Source organism: Chenopodium album, chromosome 3 (assembly GCF_948465745.1).
Source record: "Chenopodium album chromosome 3, dcCheAlbu1.1, whole genome shotgun sequence".
Classification (NCBI taxonomy): Eukaryota; Viridiplantae; Streptophyta; class Magnoliopsida; order Caryophyllales; family Amaranthaceae; genus Chenopodium; species Chenopodium album.
This window is the reverse complement of record NC_137836.1, coordinates 10,459,541-10,483,030: the sequence shown is the minus strand read 5'-3', so window position 1 is coordinate 10,483,030 and position 23,490 is coordinate 10,459,541.

The window sequence follows — 23,490 nt, the reverse complement described above, 5'->3', positions numbered from 1 at the left end:
AGGCCATGCGCCTAGCATTGGACTCACTTCCAGAGCGCAGGGGCAATGCTGCCTTGCGCCATGAGATATACCGTCTGAGAATGACTCGGGCATACAACAAAAGAGTACACAAGCGTCCTCTCAAAGTGGGGGACTTTGTGCTACGGAAAATGGAGGCAGTCGGTAGGACGAACGGACAGGGAAAGCTAACCCCAAATTGAGAAGGCCCCTACCGAATCTATGAGGAAGTAAGAGACGACACCTACCGCCTGGAAAACCCAGACGGTAGGCAGCTGCCCAGAACTTGGAATGTAGACAACTTGAAAAAGTACTACTTCTAAGTACGCATGTAAAAACCTCAATTTTGTAAATCTCACGTATTGTTAATGAGAATATGCCTTCATTTCCAAACTTGTATTTTTATTTAAGCTCTTAGTGTCGCCTGTATACAATACAGACGACCAATACGTTTGTAGAGCGTTTGTCTCAACAGCAGACATTCCAATCCTTCTGAAGGAACCGATTGTTGTAGAACAGTCGTTCCTACGAAATTCATCAAGTTTACACCAACACTTGACGAGTATTTACTTAATCATTTAAGAGGCCTAAGGCCAGATAAAATCATGATGAGGCCCATGGCCGGATGTTAATAAACAAAAAGAGACCGAATGGTCACAGTCTGCTCCAACATGAGTCAGATAACCGGCGACGTCCATTTGGGCGAATTCGTCGAGGAGAAGCATCTCCCATTTGGGTGGCACATTGCTCTACGAATATATCAAGCGGCCCTACCGAATGCTAAGGCAGCATTCGCAGTCGTTTGTTTTAATCGAAAATGAAATCTAAAAGACCTGAATTTTCTATCTAACGCAGTTCAGAAATGGTCACTGTTTCATAAGTAAAGGCTAAGCGAGGCATAAAGCCGGATGCGCCTGTTATTGCTCAGGGGCAAAACACTTATTGAGGCTATTGGCCGGATGACGCCTGATCCTTGCCTATGGGGCAAGACAGGCGGACAATTATTTTTAAAGGAAATTGGTTAAGTTACAAACTTAGCATTTTATCTCAAAGAGGCCTATGGCCGGAGGCGCTTGTTTTTGCTTATGGGGCAGAACAGGCGGAGGTTTACCCTTAGCAAATTAGCTAAGTTGGAAATTTGAGTTAGTTTGAGCCAATGGCCGAATGAACACTTTATGTTTGCCAATGCTAGATGGACGTCTGCCGCGTGGTTTGGGGCAATCACCATAGTGATTGATTGACTTAGAAACCATGCATACTCTTCTAAGTATCAAAAATTTCTAAGCCAATCAATCCAATAAACCGAAACCACTCGACATCCGTCCAAGGGCAAGAACATTCGCATGGTATACATGTTATAATACTTGGCCAAAAACATTAAATGAAAAATTCAAAGGACAACAATATGGATAACTTCAGCCAAATGGCCGAATGATTCAAATTAAAAAGACCAATCGTCACCTGACGATTGGTTAAGATTGTTATCTGGCAAAGCCAGAAAGATTGTTAAATTACCCTACCCCTCGGTCGATAAAGATACAAATACTCGGCACACAGGCCGAAAAAGAAAAGTACATGGCCATTCGGCCGCAGAAAAGCATAAAAGCTTAAGTGATCAGGGGAGAGCCTCTTCAGTGGCAGCCGGCCTGTCGTTCTTCGGCTGCTCTTCATCCTTTTTCTCTTGCTCCTCCGCCTGATCCTCCTCCTCGCCACCAGAGGACGACTCCCCAGAAGAGTCGGACCCAGAACTTTCCTCGGCCTCAACATTCTCAGCCTCTTCAATAAGGCGAGCGTCGAATGCTTTGATGGCTTCGTCAAATTTGGATTTCCAAATCTGATAGTCCGAGTCCGGCTGTACAGCCGCCCAAGTGTCCCGCATGATGGCTTCATAATCGCTCATCATTTGCTTAACAAGAGCCTCTCTCTCTTGATCAGCCACATACTCAAACTTGGACTTCAGCTGATGCTCCTGGTTGCTGAGGCGCTGCTCCAGGCGGCCCACCTTCTGCTTGGCTCTCTCGGCCTCTTCTTTGGCATCTTGAAGAGGCTCGAGCTTCTCCTTAAGAGTTGTAATCTCTTTCTTAAGGGAAGTGATGCGCAGGCGGGCCGAGTCCAGGTCCTTCTTCACCTGCATATTGGCTTCCGCCTGCGAATACATCATATCAAGCGTCAGATACTCATTCTGAGCAATATCAAATTGAGCTCGATCCAAGGCGGACTCGGCCCGAGCTTTAGCGACTGTTACCTCTTTGGATTTCTCCTTGAGGGGTTGCCTGAGCCCTTGGACGCGCAGCATGGCCTGCAAAAGAGCCGAATGGTTAAAACCAGGCGGAAAAAGAAATAATGCTTAATAAAAAAAAAATTTTGCTTGAGCTAAGACTCATACCTCATAGAGGTTCCCCAAGATGCCATCCAAGTCAAGGGTGCCGAATCCTCTGGCAGACGCCTTGTCGTCAGGATCAACCGCCCTCAGCATGGACTTGGCCATCTGGACTACAGTCGGCCTCTGCACAGGAACTGAGAAGGAGAGAAAGTTAGAAAAATAACTCAAGTACATCTAAATGGAAGAACAATAGGGGCGAATGGATTTTACCGTCGTCCTTCTGTTCCTCCTCTCTCCCCAGGCTCCTCTTCTCTCCTGCTGAGCCGACAGCAGTGGTGGGTTGCTTAAAGCCACCCTTCGATGCCCTCTGGGCATCCGGTTTGCTGATCTCCTTTTCAGCATCGAGAGAAGAGGCGTCTGGGCCCTTCTTGGGCCTATGAGCAATGTGCTTCCGGCCGCCCTTGCCGGATGCGCTCACATCACCCGCCCTAGTCTTTTGGATTTTAGGGTCGGATGGTTTTGAAGGAGATTTGGAAGGCGCACCCTACATCAACACAAGATAAACGCAAGTTAGAAATCATTCGGGCAAATTTAATATTGGTCAGAAATGAAAGTATAACAATTTTCTACCTTGGAGGTGCCGCCAGTTTTCTGCTCGTCCACTTTGGTGTGAGTGGTTACTTCTGCCCTGTTTAGGACATTTGACCTGTATCGAGCAGCAGATACAGTCGGCTTCCTTGTGGCCGAAAGCTTTTCCATTGCTTTGTCTGCAAAAATGAACAAGTGATAAGCATCATTAAATAAGTACTGAAAAGGAAAAGTAAATTGCATATAAAATAGACGGCCGACTACCTCTCGGCATCTCAGAACTTAGCCCACAGGCGGCTAAGAATGTCCCTTCTTCAAACCACTTGTACAAAGGGAGATAGCATTGAGGGGTGACCTCCTTGTCCCCCTCATCATTCGTCCACACGGACACGGTAAACAACCCCGCGTCCATGATCTCCTCCTTTGCCCGCCTGGGAATAGGCGGCAATGCGCTCCTGCCTGCTAGGAGAGGTGGATCCTTATTCCACCTGTTATACTTTTGGTTCAGGCGGCTATCGGCAGACTTGACTATGTAAAACTTAGTCCTCCAGTCTTTCCACTTGTTCTCTTTGCCAACAGCCATCATGTACCCCTTGCAAGTGGTCAAGGTGTACCAGCCTTCACCGCCCCTAGCAGGCGCCTGCTCAGATAGTGCATGTGGGCGAACGCTTCAAAGCTCGCCTCCACTTGCAGCATCTCACAGGCGGCAACGTACCCCAGAATATTGATCCAGGAGTTGGGTACAAGTTGCCAGATACCCAGTTGGTATCCGTCCAAGATCCTCTCCACGGCCGGATGGAGAGGGAAGCGGAGGCCAGCTTGGAAGGCCGCTTCATAGCAGCCGAATGCTTTGTCTTTATAGCTGGCCAGGCTCGGCCAGGTTATGGTGTCGCCCTCGTTAGGGACCGACAAAGTGTAGCCATAGCCTAGGACGACCTTGCGCCTAAAATTGGCAAGGCCGGATGCCATGGCGCTCCGCCTGCCTGGCGGAACATGCTGATAGTAGGGGGCTCTCTCCAAGCGCCTGGAAGCACTCGGCTCGGCCCAGTTTTCCCCCCTACCCACTGCCAGGGACTCTCTGGCAGAATCTATGTTTGATCTAGCCTCCTCTGAAGTTACGGAGGCATTCTCTGAAGAAGATGACGAGGCTGACTCGTCATCAGAGCTCTCATCAGAGCTAGGGGACCGCCGACTGGTGCCAGCGGGGTCCTCCCCTAGACTCTCTTCCGGCGCCTGTCCAGAAGGCCCGGGTTGATATTCTTCATCCGCCTCCCCCAGGATTCCATCACTGGGAGTTCCACTAGATGTGGGCGAATGGTAATAAGTGGGGGTAGGAGGAAGATAGGAAGGGTTGTCAGGGTGTTCCGACAGCTCACTTCGAGGCACTCTTATTGAGCCGTCTTAAAAAACAGTCGACCCATCCGAATGGTAGAAAACTCCATCAGAGCTACACTGCCTTGCTGTTCTTTTGATTCTGGCCATAGTGTCCTGCACAGACACGGAAACGGTCGGATTCGGAGAAGTTCGCAAAGCAGGGTCTTTGGCCAAGCATTCGGCACTGCTAGTTCTAGATTCAGCCGTCCCCGGTGACCGACTGATCACTATCCTACGCCGTGCCGCATGCAATTGGGGAGCCATTTTTTCGAAAACAAAGAAAAAATGAAGAGTAAAAAGAAAATACAGGCGTTACCTTTAGAAGAAGGGAGAAAGACGCCTGGTTGACTAAAGAACAGTCGAATTGGTAGCCGAGTGTCGGATGCTTGAAAAACGCTTAGGGAATTTTGAGATTCTTTAAGTCAAAAAGTCCAAGATTCTCCAGAGATTCGCCAAGGTATGAATCCAAGAGGGGGGGGGTCAAACCTTACTATTTATAGGGGGGTAAAACCCTAATTTTTTCCCTCCAGTAAATTTTCGAATCTGACCACTCAGATACTGACACCTGTCACAGGAGTCACGTGCAATGCACGTGGCCCCTGTGAGGGGCAAATGATTTGGGTATTTTATACCTGGCCAGGTGGCCCAATCAGAAAGTGCCACGTGTCCTCCGTAAAGGTCCCATTTGGACCTATAGAATGATGACACGTGGAGGGTGGACTCTTCTCCGTCCTACGTGGACTGAAGGTCCAGCAGGGACCATTCAGGTGGCGACGCGTGTCACACAAAAAGTGCTTCAAAATCCTTTGGGCACAGTGACACGTGTCACTCAGGCATTGGCCCTGGGATGGCGGCCTTCTAAGGCCCAAATCCCGAGGCGCCGCAAAATGGCGTAACCTAATTACTAGGTCACCAGATCCTAGGAAGGCACACTTTTCAAAAGGACCCTATAAATAGGGACATTATGTCATTTATGACAGAGAGAGAATTTTTGACACGCAATACGAGACAATACGTCACTTACCACAGAGCTGTCGTTTTCAAGGAACACACAGCACTTTACCTGAGCTTGGAATCCAAGCAGATAACTTTACTTCCGCACGTTTTATCTCCGAACATTTACTGACTTAATCTTCGGAGGCGGACCACCGACCATCCGGCGGTCCGTTTGCTTTGCAGGTACAGGCATCCTCAGTTGAATCCAGTTTCAGTGTTGTAACTCTCCCGAGGGACAAAAAACCCCCGAAACAAAACCAATAATGCAAACACAAGACAATCAATCATTTATTTAATTTGATTACACATCGAACGGGCTTCCCCCTAACCTGCCTTAATAAAGGGGTACTAACACGGGAGATAATAACCACGTGTAAGTGGCGGAATTCCTGCGCATAATAAAAAAGAAAATACAACGTCCTGTACTCCCAATAGAAGTTATGGTCAAATATAAAGTCGCATAACTCCCCCCATATGTTCATACTCAAGGTATATACGTTCCAAGAGTTTTGGTGCGTAATCTTTTTCACTTTACGTTATTTACATATTACTTAACTTGGTGATGGGTGACTCACAAACCATAGCAATAACAATAATCAATACCATTCAAGTAAACAAGTATACAAATTTAATTCTTGAGTGATTAGCAACCACATAATCTTTAATGTTGAATCCTTTTTAATCTAACTCAGTGTCAAAGACATCTTAAACGCATAATCTGCCATAAATCCTATTCTCTCGGTGTTGAAAACACCTTAAGTGCACTTAGGCACCAAAATGTAATTTAACCCTCGTATACATAAACACTTAAATAGCTCTTTCCTCATGCTTATAGCATCAATAAAAATTATATGAACCATAAAAAAATTTCCTTTCAATATTCCAAACCAAATTAAACATATAGTTTAATTAAACATGCATTCACTCATGCTAACAATAAAAGTTTGGTTCATATCCAACATGCTAACATAATTAATTCCAATCATCAATTCACCATAAATAATCCATACTTCAAAATTCAATCACCAATATTAAACTAATCAACAATTCCAATCAATACCTATCATGATACTACTTGGAAGTAATAAATTAAAGCATAGCATGCTTCTACATATTCAAATAATTACTAAGTACACGAAAGTACCTTAATCAAGCCCTTAAGGTGGCCGAAGATACTACAACACTTCTCGAACCAAGTCTCCTACATAAAGGGAAAATTAACCCTATATAAATTACCCTAGTATACACAATTTCCAACAACTTAAACTCACTTTAAACAACTTATAATAATCTGAAAATTATTTAAATACTCTTATTTAGTCTCTATTTTAATGGGTAATTTAATTAAACCCTTTTATCAAAATTACAATACTATTACTTTACACAAAATTCTAGCAATGATACTTTGTTAATAATCAAAATCATATTTTTATACTTGGTTAATAATCAAAATCAATGGGTATTCAAAACCCCCAAATTAATTGATAAAAGAACCCCCCCAAAAAACAAGTTATTATAAACTTTAAAACCCTAACTTAATGAATTATAAAATCTGAAAATTAAAACCAAACTAAATAATATGAAATTACACTTTTTAATCATTAAAACATGATTTTGATACTAATTACACCAATTTTGAACAATAAAAACCAAGACCAAACCTAAATAACAAAGTAAGAAAATAAAGAGGAGAGAGAGAGAGAGAGAAGGAGGGTGTCATGGTGGTGGTTGGTTGGTGGACGTCGGTTGATGGCTGGAGGTCGTTAGCGTGGTGACATGGCGGCAGTAGGAGGTGGGGGCGGCAACAACAATTCCTCCATGAAACCCCCCCTTGGCTTTCACATAAAAATAAAAGGGTTTTTCTAAGCTATGACCTCAAGGTTGTTGAGTTTCTAAGGTGTGCCCATGCTTTTTCAAAATTACAAGTTGTGTCCTCCAACTTAAGTTGTTTAATTAACCGTACCCTTTAACGTAAACTCGACGTTAGAATTGTAAATAAATAGGAAGTAATAAGAAGCGGATGAGAAAAAAGAATAAGAAATACACCGAGAGCTTGACATATCAATGGTTGCTTTTAGAAGAAAGAAGAAAAAGCAAATGAGAAGATTTGGAAAAAAAATGTTAAATGTTAACCTACTTATATAACTCTAACTCAATTTGGGCGTGAAATTTCTCTCCAAAGTGTGGTAATGAACCGTTAACACAACTACTAACATTGGATTAACGTTATAGGGTACGGTTGAATAAACACCTTAAGTTGGAGGGTATATATCTTGTAATTTTAAAAAAGCATGGGCACAACTTAGAAATTCAATAACCTTGAGGGCATAGCTTAGAAAAACCCAAAAAAAAAAAATAAAAGGAAAAGGAAAGTAAAGGGAAAAAATAAGAAAAGAAAAAGGAATAAGAAAAGGAAAATTGAGAGAAAACTAACCCTTGTTGACTTTTGTGTGTGGAAAATTTTGGGGATTAAAGGAGTATTTATAGTGTAGAGTAGGTTAGGGTAGATTTGGGCTTCATAATAATGACGGTCATGGGTAATAAAGTATGAGGCTCAAGTATATGGCATGTTCTTACATGTATCCTCATGCATGTAAAATAGGTGCAATACCAACCCAAACTCAAATCAATCAACACAACTCTTTGTTTCCTTTTTTTTTTTCAAATTTTTTGTTTCCTTCTTCCAAATTCTCTCTCTTCTGTTTTCTTTCTTATAATAATTTTGATCCAAATTATCATCAAATTCTTCAATATAATTTTCTTTTCCTTTGTTTTTCTCCTTTTCATTTTCTCTCTCCTCTGTTTTTTTATTATTATTTTTACTTTTATTCACTTTTTTTTTATTGAATTTGTTTCTTACAACGTGGAATTAGTTGTTATTTCCAAAGAGGATCGTCAATATAGATTAGTGTTTTTTTTTGTTGATTTGTAATTATGTTTTTTTTTTGGTTAGCTTCGATCAATTTTGATTTATTATGTATGAAATTTGTGTAAATTTCGTTCTTTGTGTTTTTTCCGTTCATAAATTTTAGGATTTTTTTGTAAATTACCACCCCAAAATGTACCATGTATTGAAATAACCACCCATTTTTTAAAAATTAAAAATAACCACCCATATTTTACAAAACATGTAGGTTTTACTACCCGACCTATACTCCGACCAGTTTTCCGAGCATGGGCCCCACATAACAGCTATTTTTTTATTTTTATAAAAGTTGTTTCTCGATTTATTTCCTCCATTGTTTCACAAACTACTCCCAAACTTAAAATTCTTCATTTTTTCCACAAATTCTACCATTTTTTACTCCAAGTTTTGCAAACTGACAAGCGAATCCTTTGAAGAACTCACTTAAATTTTTTACACCAATTTGTACAGCAAGGTAATTGAAGAACGCACTTAATTTTAATTTTTTTTTAGTTATTTTGCAATGTTTAATGAAGTAGAATAATTCAAGTTATACGATATTTGTTGTTTGGAATTGTTTTATAAGAAATTTAATGATGTAATCATTGTTTGGTTCATTCAATTTGACTTGAATTGGAAATTAGGGTTCTTCATAATGAAATTGTGGGACACATGCTCGAAAAATTGACCGGAGTATAGGTAGGGGATAAAACCTACAGTTTTGTAAAATATGGGTGGTTATTTTTTATTTCAACAAAAATGTGTGGTTGTTTCAACACATGTTACATTTTAGGGTGGTAATTTACAAAAAATCCTAAATTTTATGTATGAATTTCGATTTATTATGTGGTGATTTCGTGCTTAATTACAATTGATTAGGTTTTATCTAATTTTTTGAATTCATATGATTTGCATTTTGTTAGCTTCAACCAATTTGATCCGTGTATGAATTTCGATTATAAATATGAACATGCATAAAAAATATGAATATGCATTAAAAATATGAATACATGCTTTTTAGAAAATGAACGTACACATTCAAAATATGAACATTTGCATTGGTTCATTTTTGAATGCGTATGAACATAAGCATTTCAGAAGGGTGGACATATACATATAAAAAAAAATATGAACATATGGATTTCAGAAAGTGAACATATTTCAGAAAGTTAACAAAAGCATTTTAGAAAGTTTACATAAGCATTCAAAATATGAACATAAGCATTTAAGAAAGTGAACTTGTGCATAAGAAATATAAACATGTGCATTTCATAAAGTGAACATAATCAAGCAAAATATGAAGATATGCTTAGGTTCCCTACAAGTGAACATAAGTTTTTCAGAAAGTGAACATAGGCATAAAATATATGAACACATGTATATATATATATATATATATATATATATATATATATATATATATATATATATATATATGAACATAGACATGCTTTTCAGAAAGTGAACATAAGCATAAAATATATGAACACATGCATTTCAAAAAGTGAACATAACCATTCAAAATATGAACATATTAATTGTTTTCCGTAGTGAATGCATTTCACTAATTAACAGAAAATTTCGAAGAACAGAGTTTTGAAAAATTCAGATAAAAATTCACATAAATTTGGACAAAATTCAGTGAAAATTTACCTTTTCTTGGGATAATCCTGTTGATTTTGTATCTCTTCTCGTATATCCATTATTGATTTTTCAGTTTTTAATGAAGTAAAATCATGTAAAGGAGAGAGAATGAAGTTTGGAGTGAGAAAATTAGAGAAATTAATTGCATGAATTTTTGAAAAATTAATGAGAGAGAAGTAAAATGTTTTTTTTTTTTAAAAAAAAAAAATAAAAATTGAAATCCAAAATACGGCGGTTGGGAAGTGGGTCAGGTTAGGGATGTGGGTCGTGTTTTCGTTTGGGCAAGTTTTGCAACTAGGCTTATCTATTGGGCCAATGTTGTACCTATCCTAGGTGCATAAGGATGCATGTAAGACCACCAATTGAAGTAAGAATTTTGGGTTAATTAAATGGACATGGGCTATCTTTTTGTGGAGTATTTAAATATATTTAACATACGATGCTTCGATCAAGTCAAATCGTTTTGTAACCTTTGACCAAGAATATAACTTAATTTATTTAAATCCCATTATTAAAATAATTAGGCCCAAAATATATTTTATAAACAAATAGTTAATTTATAAAAATACAAGGTATTACAACTACCTCTTTGACGGACGCACCAGCCAGACCATCTCCTCCACCACTGTAATTCCCCGTATTTTTAAATATTTTATAAATGAAAATTTATTTTATTTATAATATTTATTTGTTATTTTTCATAATTTAATTTCAAAAGTTTCAAATTATTAATCTAGGTCGAAAATTATTTGAACAAATTATTTTATGCACCTTTATTCTACAATTTATGTCCAATCACACAAGCCTAACCCATTTGTTTACTTAATCGACCCATTATTTTTATGAGGCTCAATCTTCATATATACCCTACAATTCTCTCCTATAAATACCCCATGAATCCCCAAAAATTTCCCACATAAAAAGGTTAGTTTTATTTTCTTTCTCCTTAGTTTTATGAATTTGTATGATTATAATTATTGATTTATGGGTTTTGATTTTATTGTTTGAAATTATTTAATTAGTATCAAGTTGTATTTTGATGATTAAACTTTATAATTTCAGATTTTATAAATGTCATAATTTTCAGATTTTGTAAATTTTATAACCTAGGGTTTTTAATTATTGAAAATCATGATTTTAGGGTTTTTATGAACAATTGATTTAGGGCTATTATAGTAATGATGTTTTGAAATTTTAGTGATTATAACTAATGATTATTTTAACTTAATTCCAGATTATTTTGAACGCTTAAATTCGGGTTTTAATTTTTAGATTTCCGTTCGTTAATATTAATCTCGTTTTAATCCCGATCAGATTCTGAACTCATCCAATTTTGACGAAAAAGTAGTGTTTTCTATGTGGAAAAAACGTTTTAAGAAATATTCACTACCTTTGGTAGTGTGCACCACCCTCTCATGGCCAAATTCAGCCTCTAAATATGATTTTCGGGCAGTTTTTGATTTTAACGAAGTTTTTTTTATACTTAATATATTATCCTTGAGTTTGATTGATAAAATTAATTAGGTTTAAAGTTAATTAAGTATAAATATATGTTTTTATTGAAGTTTAAGTGCTGGAAATAGTTTCTAAGTACTACTTTTGATGTTTTATAAAGAGGGTTTAATCACCCATTAAAAAGGGAGATTATTAGGGGTTTTTAAATAATTTTCAGATTTTTTATTAAACTTTAAACTTGCTGTAATTTAATGTATAAGAGTGTATTTTAAGGTTTTTATGAAGAAAATTCAAAGAACTATATATAAGCCTTTAATTTTAACTAAAGGGAAGGTTTTAAAGTGTTGTTTGATTTGGATTTTGAAGGTTTTAAAGTAAGTTAGCATTGTTGTAAATTTGATTGATTGGGTATTGATTGAGATGTTATTGTTTGGTTTAGGAGAGGAGTTTATTGAAGGTGATTTCTAGTTTTAAAGTGGCAACCGAATTGTTTACACAAGGTACGTACAAGTTACGAAACCTTGCTTGTATGTGCATGTATAAGGACGGATCGAGAACTTAGTATCATGTATGGGATTGACTGGGTTAAATTGTTTGGTTATACATTGTGAATTTCAAATGATGTGCACTAGTTTATAATGCAAGTATTATTTGTGCTCTAATTATGCAAGGTGCGCTTAAAGGCAAAGGTATGTGATTGGTGTAAAGATTAAATTATTACTCATTCATGATTATGCAAACAGGATGAGTAAAGGAGGAATTCAAGTCTTGTAAGACGAGGTTAAGGTTTTGGGGTGCCTTATGCACTCAAGGTGTTTATACACCGAGATAGTAAAGGAATAATTAATAAATGTTGTTTGTCACTAATAAATCAAGAATTTAAATTGGGAATTTGCCATGTTTGATTGAATTGTGTTTGGAATGTTTGTATTGTAATGTATACGAGTCATCACCAGGTCTAAACATGTAAATCACGTAAAGTGCAAGATGGATGAGCAATAAAACTCTGGATTGGTGCACATCTGGAGTAATGACAATCAGGGGTTGGGGTACATGGGGTATTAGCCGTGTACTTTTATCGAGGCCGTCTGATCTACGAGTCTCCTATTTCAAATATTTTTCAAAACTAGGAGTTAGGTGAGATCTCATACTAACTACGGTCATGGAGTCGCGCCCGTGGTCTTTGGATGTTTATTGATGTTTTCGAAAGGAGGCATGGGGTTTTTCTTTTATTGATGTTCCAAATGGGACATGGGTTGGACAGCCTTGTCTATTGCTAAATCCAATGAAATAAATAAATAAGTTAGTTAATATTAACTAGTGAAGTCTTAATAAATTTGATGGTTGAGTCATGTGCTGAGCCTATAATTTAATGATGCTTATGATTGATTATTAGTAGCTTGTTAGGGATTTCTTATTTTATTTCGCAGCTTGTATGTACTCAGCTTTGCTGATTGCGTGCTTTGTGTGTCTTTCTTTGGTCATGACCTTCGCCTTTCAATGACCCTGTGACGATCCAATTTTTACACTTGTAATATTGGGGAGCAGATTAACCACAGGTTCTTACATACGCAGCATTCACATCAGGGTTGTGGGATTTTGAGTAGAGAGTTGGTTATTATTCGCAGTTTATTTCTTTTCATAAGTTTGAATTTATTTAAACTCTGATTTTATTTATTTACTACTTTTTGTGGGGTTTTGAATAAGGGCCTTAATGGTTCCAAGTTGTATCACTTAATTTGATTTTGGTTATTGGTTTTAAAACTTATTTATAACTGATTTAGTTTTTCCGCTGCTAATTTCTGATATGGCCTTAACGTTTGAACACGTGGCAGTAGCACGCCAGTAATTCTCTTGGATTTTGTTCAGGGTATTTACTGGTTTTAAAAGAGAATTATTGGGGTGTTACAACCACTCACACAACAGCTGGCCCCCGAAACCCTAAAACCCACCTAAAACAACCTAGAAAACCACATGTTTTTCGGGTTGTTTAAAAACCCTAAACAGGTTTGGTTTTACGGGTTGTTTCAAGTGGGTTTTAGGGTTTTTGGGGCCGCGCGAAAGGAGGGTGGTTGTTTCAGGGAGGGAGGGGGCCAGCGAATAGGGGAGGGGGTTGTTTTAGCGAGCGGTGGTTGTTTGGAGGGTTGTTGCGGCTGAGATCGGAGGAGGGAAATGGAGGAGGTGGGTTGTTGCGGCTGAGATCAGAGGAGGGAAAAGGAGAAGGTGGACTCGCCGGCGCCAGGGGAATTTAGGCATAGGCAGCTGGCCCAGGGAGAGGGAAGGGTGGATGACGGGGAGGGGAAGAGGGATGGCAGTGGTTGGTTGGGTTTTTTTTTTTTAATTTTTTTTAAAGTTTTTTTGGGAAGAGAGGTGGCAGTGGTTGGTTGAGTTTTTTTTTTTTTTTTTTTTTTAATTTTTTAAAAAGTTTTTTCTTTTTTTTAATAAATTAAATTATTACATAATGGGCTCCACTAACTGAAAAATTAACGGAACATGGATGGACTTATCAAAACCTTTAATTTTACACTTTGATGGGTACCAAAGTTAAAAAAAAAAAAAAAAAGGTTGTAGACGGGTATGAAAATTCAATTAGGTCTATTTTTGAGGTACCAAAATTAAAAATTTCCTTAGATTTATTATACATATGTTAAGCCCATAACCTACTCTCGAGGGATTGTTACACAAACAACCGGGTGCACTGTACACCCATGAGTATTTTGTTCTCATTTTGATGATTGTTTTTTATTTAATCATCAAATATACAACAAATAACCTTGAATTTGTTAGGTGTACGGTACACTCGGGTGTATATAACCCTACTCACACCCTTAGGGTCTAAAATTTCATGACCTTACCCAAACCCTAAGGATCTACCAAGGTACTACCTCCGTTACACGTTATTTGCAACGATTTGACATAAAGTAGAGAGGAAAAATGTCTAATCGGTGCAAATAACGTGTAACGGAGGTAGTATGTGTTAGTTCAAGATCTAATTTGGATCTTTTACCTATCTTTTAAATTTTTAATAGAATATGAACACATTTTCTTGAGGGTTTCAAGGGTAGAAGATGGGTTTTTTCAGGGTTTCATGGGAAGGAAAAAGGGTTCAGGTAGGGGATTGTGTTTAGGGACAAGGAGAGTCGGTTGCCGACGAGGGGGAATAGGCAGGCCGGCGAGGGGAGGGGGGTGGCAGTGAGATTTCAGCCTTCAGGTCAACATTGATGGGGGAGAAGGGAGGAGGCTGGAAGCTGGCAGTGAGGTGGTTGGGGATGGAGGGGTGGTTGGGTCCCATAAACAGAAACATTAACGGCATAGGTCATCTGTTAGTAAAATATACTTCCTCTGTTCTTTTTTACTTGACCTGTTTCTTTTATCACGCTTGCCAATGCAAAACTTTAACAGTTAGTAACTTTAATTCTCTATAATTAAAAAAATATAAAAGTTATATATTATAATAGTACTTATTGAGACGAATTCAAAATGATCCAACATAAATATGTTTTTCCTTACATATTATTCATAAAACACGGTCAAAGGAGGGGTGGTGAATAGTGTAAAAGTCAATGCGGGTCAATTATAAAAGAACGGAGGAAGTATATTTTTAGGATTTGGGTGCAGTGGTAGTAAAGTAAACTAAAATATTATACAAGTGACAAATGTGATACAAGATTCTTTCCTTGGTAGCAAATGTCAATTTTGTTTTTTATATCTTCTTGTTTTTTTTTTTTTTTTTTTTTTTTTTTTTTTTTTTTTTTTTTTCTTTTAATTCATGTTATTCATTTTAACCCTTATGTTCTTTTAGGGTTCATGTTATTTATGTTCTTTGATTTTTATTCATGTTATTTAAATTCAAACTTTATGTAAATAGAAATTGATATCCATGTACTTATTGTGAATATTGTCCACAAAAATTATAAAGGCTACAATTTTGAATTATCAACCCTATTTTATGAATAGCAACAGTGTGTAACTTTTAAATTAATAGGTAGCTATCAAAGTGCAGCTGTGCAGATAGTTATTAATTGGTAGTAGGTAAGGTTAACTGTCAAAATGTTTTAATAGAATGAGTGCTTAGCAATACTAGAGGTGTAAGTAGTACCAATGGTGGAGCCAGAAATTTCAAATAAGTGGGACAAATAGACATCGCATATTTTGAAAAACGAGTTAGAAAAAATCAATATTGAAACACATAGATGGCACAAATAGTTATTGAAATACTAAATCTGTTAATTATTATGTGTAATTTTGGGATTTTTTTATATCTCATAAATAAATCCTAAAGTTGCACATATTAATTAACGGTTGTAGTTTTTAAAGTTTTAGAACCAAAAACACCCAAAATAATGAGTCAAAAAGCAATCATTTACCAATTCTTCTTCAGTTTTAAAATTATAATTGCAATTATTTAGATAGATATAATTGTTAAAACAAATGAAAGGGTATTATCTTGCTCATAAAATAATAATTAAAAATTAAAGTGAAATGTTGTACCAAAATTCTAAATAAGGTCCTCTAAATACAATCCAATTCCACTCTAACTATTAAAATTCTAAATTAGTTCCTCTAAACACAAGCCCATTCCACTCCAACTATTAAAGTTGCAAGTTTTGCTAGACATAATCACTTTTTTTTTTTAAGAAAAGATATAGTATCTTGTATTATTAAATCAAATCCAATTTTGCCAAAGTTATGAGACTTTGGGGAAAGGAACCCAACATTACATGTTCTACATTACTTATGGTGTCCTTTCTTATGGCAAGTTGAGCAACGGTATTACATTAGCTCTTAACATGGTAAAATTACAAGCAACAAAAGAACAACTATCTTTTCTAATATCATCATAAATAACATCAATAGGAGCTCTACCACCATCATTCATACGAACATCTTCGATAACATTAATCGCACCCGACTCCAACCATAGTCGAGTAAATCCCAATCTTTCAGCAAGTAGGAGAGCAAAACGCACATCCAAAGCTTAAGCACACTCCGAGGAACTTGCATGAGATCGTTTGGCAGCAACTACTAGGAGGGAACCATTCGCATCCCTAACAACCACACCCAAACCTGCTGTACACCCACCAGAGGAAAGTGAGCGTTGGTGTTAATCTTAACCCAGCCAGCCTGAGAGCATTTCCAAACATCTAAGCAGCTTGGGTTGATGGTTATACAACAGGCTTATAGACCTTACCAGCATACTCATTGTACTCCTACACGCATTTAAGGAAGCCTACGGCAAGCATCACAAGATCAGGGTTCTCATTCGCATATAGCATTAAGTTCCGGCATCTCCAAGCAGCCCACATCAGTGTGGCTATTCAACACACCTCCTCATTATCATTGATGTGTCCATTTTATATAGTATTTTACCCCCGTCCCTTGGTCATAATTAGTAGTGTTTTTGGCTCTTTAGAGCCACTTTTATTACTAATTTGTGTGTTCTAGTGTTTTCGTAGTTTTAGTTGTATTTTACAGGAAATTGCACTCTTGGAGCATTTTCCCGGGCCTTATTGGATCGACTACGGAAGCTAGAAGAACACGACCACTTTTGGAGCCCAAGACCGGTGAGAGCCGGTGATTAAGGGCTCGGTAATCGGGATACCGAGGTTTTGACCGAGTATTCAAGACCCGAAGAGGAGATCCGGATTGGGCCGAGGAGTCGAGCCCAATCGGAAGTCCAAAGCCTCGAGGAGCCACAAGGGCCCGATCGGGCAAGCTTAGCTCGATCGGGCAAGATGCGTGTTGGTGCGTGGCCCAAGGCGCGCCCGATCGTGCGAGGCTTAGCACGATCGGGCGGTGCTGTGAGAAGACCTGTGCGAGAAAAAAGGCGGGCCCGATCGGGCAGTCTCTAGCCCGATCGGGCGCGTGTTTCTGGAAAGGCTCTTTTGTCGAGCAATTAGTTTCTAATTAGGAGTAGTTTTTAGTTTTGTTTAAGTACGTTTTTAGGACGCTTAATTTGACGGATCATCCTTCTCTCATAGACTCTCTCTCTCTACTTAGTTTTCTCTCTCTTAATCTCTCTCTAAACCTTTGTTCTTAATTTCTTTCATTAATCCCAGATTTATTTTGGTAACGATTTCTTCTCCCTTAATCTTAGTTATTTATTTTATTCCTCTCATTATGATTTATTTTATTACTTTGATTAGTTTAGTTTTTAATATGTGTGAGTAGTTTAATTTCTAGGGTTTATGGGGATCTAATAAATAATATGAAGGGGTAAATTATTGTTGTTGATTATCAATGCTAGATTAATTTCCTATTAATTGATTTAATGCTCTGTGACTAGATTAGGCCTATCTTTTATGCATGAGTTTAACAATATTGATTCAAGAATCGAGAGATGAGAATTAATGTTTAGGTCTAGTTTCAATAGACAAGTTAATTTATAAATGGTTAAGTCAAGATTCGAGAGATGAGATTTAATACCAATAAATTAATTGTGTGATTGTAATAAGTAGCGAGAGCCCTTTACAATCTGGCTAATTGATGCATTGATGATTGACTATTATTGATTATTGGTATTGCATGATAATTTCTTATTGGATTGTTTTAATGTTTTACAATTGCGGCTTGTAAAAGTATAGCAATATTAAATTGATGAATCGAGCAGATGTTAATTTGATATTAAAGGCTATTTTCAATAAGAACTTAGATCTAGTAAATTGCGAGAGCCTGTTAGATCTATGTTGATTAATAAATTGCGAGAGCCTGTTAATCATGTTATCTATGCATTGTTAATTATTAATTACTTCGTTCTATCCCGGAATATTATTTATTGGTGAACCTATGCCCTAGATCCTTTCATATATTGTTTTCTTCCTATTCTCAACCTTAGTAGTTTAGTTTCTTACTTAATTATAAATATTGGTTACTTAAATCATTTAGATTATAATAATTAATTAGAATTAAAAAGACCCGTTTCCCTGTGGAGATTGACCCTACTTCCCTATCTACTGTAGTTAGTGATTTAGGTAATTATTTTTGATTAGGGGATACGACTCTACCCTGTCAGTCATATTTGCTACACAGTCATTCCCAAAATGTAGCAAAAGAGTTGCTCGGGGCACTATTGAAATCATTCACATAAGTACTAATACCCCAAATCTGAGTGGGAGCCTTGCACTTAAACAGAGAATGCAAAATTTACACACACCTAACATCACATATGTAGGGAATATTTCAAGCATCCCACACTTGAGCCCCAGTGTGATCATACACTTAAGCATTGTGGCGTCCAAAGAGAAGGAAGCTAGAGCAAAAGAGTCGCAAACAAGTTTTAGAAACTTGTAAACCGTTCAGAGGGTGAAGGCTACACCCCTTCATGATCCAAGAGATTGCTAACTCCATAGTGGTCCTGGACCATGACTGGATATTCGGGGATGAAGGTACAAATCCAACCTAAAAGAGATTGAACGCGCCCTAAAAATAGGTCTCTACTTTATTCTTTTCATATTCATGTACGCTTTCTGACTAACATACAATCAATATATTAACCCTAAACCTGTTTAATCTATGTTGGTTGATATTAATGCATAAACAAATCTATTATTGGCGATCACTTGAATTAAAATCATATTAGCCTAAATAAAATTATTAATTATCTTATTAAGCGCAATTTCAAGTACAATTCTCTTTAAACCTGCAAGAGGGGGTGTGATCAAGCAATAACAATAATATCAAGCAACATATAATCATTAAACAACAAGTCATCATCATCATCATAATAATCTCAATAAATCATATTATTATTAGCAAGATTCTAGGCATGATACCAACAAGATTAATAACAAATCCTAGCATGTCACTAAACAATAAAGATCAAAGATTTATCCCTAATATGATACTAACATGATAGAAGAAAATAGGAAGCAACCTAAACATGATACTAGAAAGCAATAAATAACATCCTAACATGATACTAGGAATCATAAAGAGATCCTAACATGATACTAGGAATTAAAATAATCTAAGCATGCTTCCTAAAGAAATATATCAAGGAAATTACTCAATTTGTTGCCTCGTATATCTTTTTTATTAAAACAGTACACTCGTTAGTAACTTCCATGAAAATATTAAATCAAACGATTAAATTAAAAGAATTGAAATAGGGATTTCGGACCAAACCCTCAGAAATTATCAACCTTTCACGTCTAGGGAGAAGGCAACTTCGAACTTGGTTAGGTGCGTCTAAGACTCGTGAATGCGGTATTGTAATTAGAAAAGGCTAGGGTTAGAAATCAAGAGAGAGAAAGAAAGAATAAAGCTTCTACCTTAAAGAGAGAGAATTAGATGATGGTTGATAATTGTTGATGATTGAAAAAGGGGAAATAACACCCCTATTTATAGAGAAAAACATCCGAAATGATAAAAATGAGTCAGAATTCGACTCGGAGTAAAACTGCTCCTATCGTGATGCGATTGGCCTTATCGCGCCGCGATAGACTCTTCTTAGTGCGATGGTGCGGTTATGATAAAAAAAAGTTGTACGGGGTCCTTTCCCTAATATATTAGACGATTAGACTCTGTATTTATCACTAATATAAGACCAATTTATCATTAAAATATTTGTTTTATTCCAAATTAAATTCTTTATCTTTTCTTAATAAAATAAAAGTATAATTATTAATTTTAATTCCATTAGAACTTAAAATAACCTTTTAGATTATTCTAGAAGATTAAAGTCAATTCTAATGACTTGACTTTAAGAATAATAATTAATGGACCCTCCACTTGATCATTAGGCCATATATAAAATCATTTTGGGCCCAGTTTAGTATTTTTGCCACAACTTCCTCGTTATACATTGGAATTGGGCTTATAATATATCGTTGAAAAGCTCTTTTCGAGCCCCGTCCAACTACATTATTATTAGACCCATATTATGGACCAAAATAAATGAGACAGGATATTTTTCACAAACAGGGTACGAAAGAAATATTTTGGAAAACAGAAAGAAGTATTTTTTATTAAAAACAAGCTCATCACGAGACTTTTTCACATTTCACCTTGTTCGATAATCAATGACGTGAAAGATATTCATCATTGGGTTTGGTTTTTGGGGAGACACAATTATGTGTCTACAACATAGCTGACAAAAGGCATCATTTATTATACGGCACTGCACTAGTCTCTCCCGAACTGCCATATTCTTCTTGATAGCACTCCATATGAAGTGTTGTAATTTTGGTGGGCCATTAAGTCTCCATGTTGAGTGCCAAATAGCATCATTATCTGTTTGGTGTTTCTGGTCAGAACCTCCCAACTTTGCAAGGCAATATCTCACAGTGTAACACCCCTTTCTTTAACAAGTGCCAGAACCAAGTATCCAATATCGGCTTATTCGAGAGAGGGATAAATAGAATACAATCGCGTACCTCTGATGGAAAAATATCACCAACCTTCTCAGCATTCCAAGCCATCACTGAATAGTTACCTTACAACCCTATTTTCATCACAACCACGTGGCATAGTAGGAACGAAGACACGACCATCCAAACAAATCCACGGATTCTTCCATACCTTAATATCTCTACCATCACCCACTCTTCTCAACAAGACATCCTTCAACATCCCTTTTGCGCCCCACAAACTTCTCCACGCAAAGCTCGGGTCATGCCCCTTAGAAGCATCCAAAACATTCGAGCGATTGAAATACCTAGCCTTGAGGATTTTATGCAACAAGGTATCCTCATTGGTATGCAATCGCCAAATTTGTTTAGCAAGGAGTGCTTGATTAAAACATTTAAGATCGCGAAAACTAAAACCCGCTAGTGCTTTAAGACGACACAATTCATCCCAATTTTTCTAATGAAGATTTTTTGCGTTTTCCCTAGATCCCCACCAAAACCGGCACAAATGAGTATGAAATTCATCAATGAGACCATCAAGAATTCAGAATACGCTCATCATATACGAAGGAATAGCTTGGTCCACGACCTTGATTAGAACCACTTTCCTCGGTTTAGACGACAATCTTTCCTTCCCTCCATTCAACTTTTTCCAAATTCTCTCCTTCATGCAAGCAAAGATGGATTCTTTTTTACCTCCCTATCAACGTTGGTAACCCCAAATATGTAACACCCTAGAAACTCCTTTCCTTTAAAATACCCGTTTTGCTCTCTTAAAAGCGCATAAAAGGAAAATCTAAGACATTACCTAAGGCATTACCTAAGGCAAATATCAAAGACACACAGCGGAAGACTCTCTTTAAAAACATTCAAAACAATTCAACTTTAAAAGTCAACCAAACGAAAGTAAAGTCAAACCAAAGAAAACGAAGTCAACCTACAACTTGGAACCATTGTAGGCCCTTATTAAAAACCAAACAAACTTAAAACCTTTGCGTTAGTCTAACAAGCATAATATAAAATAATTAAAGCAATAAATCACATCGTAATCTTATGGAAACTAAGCATGATTTGCTTTTCACTCATGCCCATCATGAATATGCTTCATCACCTGAAAAGCTCATCTCTACTTGTCCCCACTACTCTCCATTAGAAATGGGTTATCGTAGGGCCAAATTAAAGAAAAGGTCAAACAAACATACAACTCACAATCAGTAATCCTAAGTACATTAGCGTAAATAGAACACACTAACATGCTTTCACCCTATCATCACACAACTTACCTTGTTTCACCTGTTTTCAAGCACATAACATACAACAAGACCCTCAAAGAAATAACTAATTTATTCATTTAGCATTGATTACGCATTGAACCGGTTTCCCCCCTAACCTGCCCCAATAAAGGGGTACTAACACGAGAGCTAACCGTGCCAGTATAAAAGAACCACTCGTAGGTGGCGGAATTTCTGTGCATAATAATAAAAGGAATATACAGTGTCATGTACTCCCCGTACAAGTTATTGTTAAATATAAAACCCTATAACTCCCCTCATATGTTCATACTCAAGGTATATAAGTTCCAAGAGTTTTGGTGCATAATCTCTTTCACTTTACGTTGTTTACATATTAATAGACTTAGTAATGACTCTCAAACCATAACACAATAAAATATTATAATTATTCAAACAATTCAACAAACCAATTTAATTCTTGAATAATTAGTGACCACATAATATTTAATGTTGAATCCTTTTTAAAATCTACCTCGATGTCAAAAACACTTTAAACGCGTAATGCGCCACAACTCCTATCCCTTGGTGTTAGAAACACCTTAAGTGCAATAAGGAACCAATATATAATTTATTCCTCGTGTACATAGATACTTAAATAGCTCTCTCCTCATGCTTATAACATCAATAAAATTATATGAACCATAATAAAATTTCGTTTTAATATTCCAAACCAAATTAAACATTTAGGCCCTGTTCTTTTGAGCTTTTGGGAAGAGCAGAGCAGATTTTAGCAGAGCAGATCATATTACATCATTATGATCATTATTATCACCAGCAGCTGCAGTAGTAGTAGTAGTAGTAGTAGCAGCAGTAGTAGTAGTAGTAGTAGTAGTAGTAACAGTATTAGTATTAGTAGCAGTAGCAGTGGTAGTAGCAGTACAGTAGCAGCAGCAGTAGTAGTAGTAGCAGCAATAGCGTAGCAATAGCAGTAGCAGCAGCAGCAGTAGTAGTAGTAGTACAGTAGTAGTAGTATAGTAGTAGTAGTAGTACAATAGTAGTATTAGTAGTACAGTAGTAGTAGTAGTAGTAGTAGTAGTAGTAGTAGTAGTAGTAGTATAGTAGTAGTAGTACAGTAGTAGTAGTAGCAGCAGCAATAGTAGTAGTATTGATGATAGTGTCTATTCGTTATATAGCAACACATTTACTAAAAGCAACCTCTATCTTACTCAAATTGACTTTCTGACCAGATGCTCTTTCATACGTACTAACAAAGAATAAATGAGTCACTCTTGGAGCAGAGTGGCAAATCCTAGCCCCACTTAATTTTTTTCTTGTTAGCGACCTTAGATATTAAAGCAAAGAAAGCATCCGCACATAACAAGAATAAATACAGGCTAATTGGATCACCTTGGCGCATTCCACGGGAGGGAACAATTAGAGCCATAAATCTCTTCATTCACATTAAAAGTGAAATAGACACTTGAGATATAGTTCATAACCCTCCGAACCCAGCTTTCACAAAACCCCATTCTAACCATCAACTTCTCCAAAGGCACCATTCCACCCTATCATAGGCCTTATTCATATCGAGCTTGAGTGCTACATTACCATGTCGCCCTTCCCCACCTC